Raw genomic sequence first — 7,413 nt, forward strand, 5'->3', positions numbered from 1 at the left:
TTTCGAGAAAACTTTCGCCCTTGCTAGTTCAGGTAGCACGTCGTCAAGGATTGGCAGTGTGTGACGTTCCCTTTCCAGAGCCTCATTCAATGCCTGTGGGCAGATGCAAATCCTCATTTCTCGTTGCTATGACCATTTACCATTTAGTTCATTCATTGTGTTGGTTCCGAAACTTTCTTGATTACTCTCCTCTGCTCCAGGGTCGCCAAGGCTGCGTTCAGTTGCGGTTGCACGCTCCCAGGAACCCTGCAGCTTGTTATCGCTTTGGGATATGCCTCGGCCCAATTGATGGTCACCAAGTGAACTTTTCCCGGAGGTGTTCCTAGATCTACAGTCTCCAAAAACATCTGAATATTTCTGCACAATGTGACGTCTGAGGTTTTGTTCTGAAACTCATCGATCCCGGCGACACGGTTGTAGTCCATTGCAAGGGCGTCGGCACACGGCGGAACAGGGGGGAGGGGGGGGGGGGGAGCGATGACTTCAACTCTTTTAGAGATTGGTTAGCAGGGCTTCCTCAGTCAAGGGGCACCTGAAGAGGGCTGCTAAGCCCCGGACGGCTCCGGGAAAGTTATAATTATTTGCAGAATGCAAAAAGAGAAAATACAAGTTTGTTTTATTCGAAAGATTCGGCGTTTTATTGTGCCCCCAGCGCTTGTCCGGATGCAAACGATGTTTATTCACCAAGAAATTAATCATTTTACATTGAAATTTTGATTTTCCCCCTAAATCGTACGTTTTCGTGGTCTGCAATAACATCACCGGAACCAACCGCTCTGCAGCCGATTGCGAAGCCTTGTTTACCGTTAGCAGAGTCCTTCAATGCTTTAAGCATTGAAGGACTCTGCCGTTAGTGAACCTAGATGGCACCACCATACCATGGCAAGCCGTTTTCTGCTTTTGGTTTGTTTTTGACCGCATTTAAACCTGACTTGTGTCTGTTCTGGGAGAAAATAATCGTTTCGTGAAACATAGTGCTTCATCTCGAATCGCACGGCAACGTTGGGCATCGGCAACCTTCGAGGCGAAAAATTCCACCCACCAAACAAGGGCACGCCGCAGGATTCGGTAGACTCGCCGCTGCTTTTTAACATCTCCATGCTACACCTGCCCAAAAAACTCCAGATGATCGAAGGACTAAGGCATGCTCTTTACGCAGACGACGTCACGCTGTGGATGAGAGAACCTACAACTGGACCACAGCACCATAGGCGTGCGCACAGGGGGGGCAGGGGGAGCGGCCGCCCCCCCTAATCATCTGAAGGGGGGTGCCAAATTGGCCCATATTTTGCCCATGTAACACATTAAAGTAAAAATTTCTGCTCAGAAATATTTTGTATGTGTTGCAATTTCATCGCATTGAAATAAAAATTTTATAACCATCCCTGTTTGCACTGCGTTCGGACCGCTAGGCCTTCAGTGGGAAGAAGTCGGGAGTTGCTGTAAGGGGGGGAGGGGGGGGGGGGGCGCAGCGGTAAGACTTTGCCCCCCCTAATCGAGAACTCTGCGCACGCCTATGCACAGCACAACGCTCTGCAGGAGGCTGTCGACGTGATAGAAGGCTACTTGGACTTCTGCGGTCTCCACTGCGCTCCGGAGACTCTGAACTTCTCGTGCTGAAGGCTGGAACTCTAGGACTACCACCCAGATTTCTTGACCCGGATCCCAGTGTCGCTTTTTACGGAGTGGAAATTCCCAGGGTCAACTCCCTTCATGTACTGGGTCTTACCATATACAAGGATGAATCGGGCGCAGCTAATCTTCCCAAGATACAGCAAACAGTGACACAAATCACCCACCTTGTCAGAAGAATCACAAATGAATGAAGGGGGCTCAAAGAACAAGACACATTAAGGATCGTTCAAGCATTAATAACGAGTAGGATGACGTACGGCACCCCATACCTAGCCTTAAGAAACGCCCAAATAAAAAAAAAAATGGAACTCAATGATCAGGAAAGCAACCAAGGCTACTCTGGCATTCCTTTCGTTACATCCACCGAGAAGCTGATTAAATGAGGAGTACATAATACGTGGGTGGAGATGGTCTAAGCCCACAAGGTCAACCAATTCGAACGGCTCGAGCTCACTCCTGCAGGTAGGGCGGTACTTCGCTATTTCAATTACAGTGCAGAGGTACATCGCACACCGACCAAAAAGCCAGACTACCATCGGAACTCTGAGAAACAATCTCTATAGCACGCATACCACGTAACATGCACCCCACTTACCCCAAAAGAAAAGGCAGGCAAGATCGAGGGAAAATATGCAAAAGATTCCAACGCAAGATACACAGACGCTGCTCAATACCGAAACAACCCTGCTTCCGCAATAAGTGTCACGGACCAGCGAGGCTCTGTACTGACGTCGCCAACAATAGCGGCTCGTAAACCCCGAAACGGCGGAAGAAGCAGCCATCGCCTTGGCAATGACCACCTGCTGCGACAGAGCACTCATGTTCACCGATTCTCAAGCGGCATGTCGGAACTTCCAAAAAGAACGCGTGTCCGCGACGGCACTTAAAATTTTGATTCCTGACAACTGTATCCCGGAGCATGAAGGGATGGCGGGAAAGGAAGCAGTGCACGCTGCAGCCCGATGACATACAAGCAGGACTTTCCTTCCGCCCATTACATCCGTGCTGCCATACTGCATCACTACCGACTTGAGCAGAGTCCCCCACCACACTTCGACCCACCAAAGAAAAAAGCGCTATCTCTTTCGTCGCCTCCAAACAAACACGTACACACACGGAATAATCATGAACCGCATCTACCGCACAGAATTTCCGTATATCTGTCGTTACTGCGACATAGCCTATGCCTTGCCGCACATGATCCTGGAGTGTCCTTGCGAGGGCCGCCGCCCAGACTGCCGCACCACAAGATCATGCAAGCGCTCATACAACCGGCCAACACGACCTTGCTCAAAAGTGGGAGGCACTGCTCGTCGGCGAGGATCCGGAGAACAGGAAAGAATCTAGGGAACCGGGCGAAGACGGCAGCCACCGCCAGAGGTTTCCTGGACTGAGGATACCTACTACTTCGGACCGGCAAGGACCAAATCCTAGCTAGTCTTTTCAGAAAATAAACGTTTATCTCTCTCTCTCTCTCTCTCTCTCTCTCTCTCTCTCTCTCTCTCTCTCTCTCTCTCTCTCGCGCGCGCGCGCGCTTTGGAAGTGATGGAGGAGGTCAGAAAGAAATGGCTGCGAAATGGATTCAAGCAGAATACTGCCGCAACTAGGAGAACGTTCTGGATTCCCACACCTCGGTAACTGTAAACCTTTTCTAGTTGACATTTTGAACTGCTGAGAGCTGCCATGACGCAGCTCTGTATTTTATATTCCCATAGAATTTTTATTGCCAGAGCAGTTTTGGACTTCCCAGAAGCTGCTAGGAGCTGTCATGGGCAGGCGAATAAAAGCGACCCCGTGCTCCATGTGATCCTGCCTCTCATGAGTCACGGACGCACACGCAGGATGTAACAATAGTTCGGTAGCCTGATGAGGCAGTATGTTTGAAAACAAGAGGCGAAATGCAAAAGTAGAGACCCCCTGGGATTAAAGCTTGGTTTTCAAGACAGGGGTCCAGAAACACGTGAAAACCTTAAATATAATTGTCTTGCATTTTCTATGCTGTTGCATGAAATGTGTACCGTCGCTGAGTAAAGCGTCACGGTGGTTGCGTTTCTTTTAATGCGTATCCTTTACCGAGACTCCCCCCCCCCCCTCTAGCCAGGACCGTGTAACGCTCCGCATTTGCAGAAAAATGCAGATTTGGCGGAAGCAACACATTTAATAGTTACAATACCGTAAATGGAAATAATTCAATGGACGGAAGTTAGAAAAACCAAGAAATAAAAAAAAGAAACATTTTTTACAAAGATGAACAAAGATGAATCAATAATATGCATCGTACACTTCTCTTCCCCCCTCCCTCCCCCCCCCCACCCCCGCAAAAAAACGACTAAAAGAAAAAGCCGCGAAAATACGGAAGAAGCAACGAATAAAGAAATCGCGAAAATGGACGAACCCTGCACTACACCTTGCATCTGCGGAAAAATACGTAATTGACGGAGTAAAGGCACTTAATCGCAATAAAGGTGTATATTTATACCACTAGCGAAAATACTCAAAAAGAAACTTTGTAGCAATAATATAACCAAACGTATTTGGATACTCATAGCCAAATGTGGCCGTAAAAAACTCGCAGTGTAGACAAGCGACGTAAGAATGCTGCGCATTAGTAGACAATTCTTTGATTTTCTGCAGATTTTATTTCATGAGGTGAATGTGAGTATTGTGGTTTATAAATGGCGCCCTACACGTGGGAAGGTGGCCCTGCTTTGCGCTATCGCAGCCGGCGAAATAGATGCGTTGCGTTCAGTCCGTGGCCCCAAAGCATTGAAGGACTCTGCCCAACCTTTGCGATCGCGCAAACCCGCTCCGTCCCCCTAGAAAGAACGGAGCACCTCTAGCCGTTACTTTCTGTGTAAACGTAGATCCTATCACTTCTTCGTGGTGTCAACCTGAGCCTGTGGTTAAGGAAACGCTCAGCGCCACAAATTTTCTCTTAAAGCAATGCCACTGTCAGACTAGAGGTCCTCACAAGGCTACAGCGTTCTCAAAACACGAAACTGTCGACTGCGCCAATGCGTATAGTCGGCGTGCCTGACTTTCTCAGAATGTGAAACCAGTTCGTATAAGGGAGCGAAATCCTTCTGTATGGAGAGAGGTCTCTGAGCTAACTTTGCCTCTGCTGTATGTCTCGTTGCTATCTTACCGGGATCAAAGCCTTGAGGTACGCGACCTTCTTGGCTCAACAGCAAGCAGAGGGGAAAACGAGGAAAGGCTTCCGTGTGTCGCTCTTCGCGCGAGCCGAACCGCCTTATCTCTAGCCGAGCCCAAACACCTCGCCCGGCTCGGCTGGTGACGCAGTCGAGCACGCTGCCTATGATGGCCACACGACTTTTTTACCGTCTGACCAAGCATGGGCATAGCCAGAGGGGGGGGGGGGGGGGGGGGGGGGGGTCAGACACCGAACCCCCCCCCCCCAATTTTATACGTGGCGCAACCCCCACCCCCTCCTTTCGGCCTTTTTTTCCGCTCTTGCTTTCTACACACTTCATACATAAATTTAAATGTAAAAACAATAAGCAAAAAAAAAAACATAAATAAAATTGTTGGGCGCACACTTCTTTTATAAATATTCTTACGGGAAAGGTATAACACTCCCCGAAAAAAAATTCTTTCTACGCCACCTGTGGGTCAGTTTGTTACAGGCATGCGAACTGGACTGGCAGCAAAAATAGCGTCTAATTAGGAACCTCAGCCGGCAACGGCTTGCCGACGCCTCACCACCTGGTTTTCTTGCTTCTCTGCAGTCCCTGCCAAGAACATGAGGCATTTTCGCCAATAAAGTCTACGCTGACTGGGCTTACACTCTGGACGTCATCTTAAAATGGACAACGCATGCATAGGCACCTTGCTAGTCATCGGTGCCCCTACTGCGGCCGCAACAATACACCGGACCTTTTCCACCTCGTCTGGGCATGTTCAGCTTACTCAAATGACCGCGACTAGTACCTGACAACGCAAGTACGCCCGGCGAGAGAACACGCCCAACATGGCAGAAACAACCCCCAAATGTTACAACAAATTACAAAATTCGGTCTAAAAACAGGTCTCTATAAAGTAGTATGATGGCGGATCGTTCGCCCCTCTTTAGATGACCCCAAAACGCACCCTTCGTGGCTCTTTTGGATACCGTCGTATTAGAGTGCCCTCGCCACTACTTCAACTGTGCATATGGTACCCCTATGGGCGTAACCAGACATAACGTGCTAAATGAACGTTCACAGTGCGGTGAAAATATTTTATATGAACCATCTTCTCCTACCCTTTTTCCCGTGTCCCACACCAGGGTCTATTAGCCTCCTCGTAATAAAGTCATCCATTATATTCCATTCTACGCCGTGGGAAGCGGCCGAGGCTTCTGCGGTGTTTTGAAGGTGGGGAGCTCAAAACAATTTATGGTGGCAAAGATTAGGATAACTTTGCGGTTATAGTAGGTAGAGTGCGGTTTCTTTCAGCATTAAAATGAATTGTTTTTTCACACAGGCCGACCATGGCTCTTTAAAACTGAATATGTCAACAAACAACTAATTTTTAAAGCTACAGCTTTTTATCCACTTCAAATGTCATAATTTAAGCTATTATTTGTTTGATCAGGGATGAGCAATCGCACACTCTGTGCGGAGCTCAAGACGCGCAAGCAGGCGTGATGAAATTATTGATTGTAGGGTTTAACGCGCCGACGCAACGCAGGCGATGAGGCGCGCCGTAGTGGAGGGCTCCGGATTAATTTTGACCACCTGGGGATCTTTAACGTGCGCCGAAATCTCGTACAGACGGGCGTTTTTGCTTTTCGCCTCCATCAGAAAAGCGGCCGCCGCGGCCAGGAATCGAACCCGCGACCTCGTGCTCAGCAGCGCAGGCGTGATGAAATTGACCTCGAGAGTAAAATTGTAGTAAGAAACTTCACTTCCGCTGACAGGTACAGCAAAACTATGATAGTAACGTGTCAAGCTAGAGGAAGGAAAGGAACAAGGCGAAGTGGGAATTAAATACCGATTAGCGTTGGTAGACTTCATGTCTGTTCTGGCAGGATGACTCACTGGTATTGAACCTCGCGCTTTGCACCCCTGCAGACAGTTCTTTACTTGCAGCCATGACTAATAGAGCCAAGTCCGAGGGGAAATGGGGAAGAGGGGGGGGGGGATTGGGGGAGTGCTGAGTCCTTTTTTTTCTGCTTCAAAAAATCAACGCCGAAAAATTTGCTGCATATAAACTTGCTTCGCTGCAAGTGTTCAAGTGTTATCGAAAGAAGTTAGGTCTTCTGCCACCCCTATACACTCGCTCCTCCCCCCTTGTACCTCTCACGGTGTTTTCTCCACACACTCCTCCCATAATGGGTGCAATGGAAGTTCGCTCCCTTCAAACTAATTTTCCCGCGTTCGCACTGCTCCTCATGTTCCACCTTCCGACCAAACGCTTTTTTAGTCCGATTTATGCAGGAAACGAGCGTCATGGATCAGGGAGAATGCCCGGGTGGAGGATACATATTAAATAGTTCAAATTAAGACGAAGAAGTGAGCTTGGGCAATATCTAGTAACATTGGGCTTGGGCTGGCCATGTAGTGAGGCGAAATGACAACCGGCGGGCCACTGTGGTAACAGAGGGAAAACTGAGAGACGGAACTAGAAGATGTGAGAGGCCGCGTAACTCGATGGAGGGACGAAATAAGGAAATTTGGAGACGAAGGATGGACTCGGGCAGCGCCGCACCAGTGGTTGGAAGTCAATGGGAGAGGCCTTCGTCCTGCAGCAGATGGGCTGATGCCGATTATTATTACT

The sequence above is a fragment of the Haemaphysalis longicornis genome, unplaced genomic scaffold (genome assembly GCF_048455015.1).
Source record: "Haemaphysalis longicornis isolate Haplotype H1 unplaced genomic scaffold, Haemaphysalis longicornis Haplotype H1 scaffold_4, whole genome shotgun sequence".
Taxonomy (NCBI): domain Eukaryota; kingdom Metazoa; phylum Arthropoda; class Arachnida; order Ixodida; family Ixodidae; genus Haemaphysalis; species Haemaphysalis longicornis.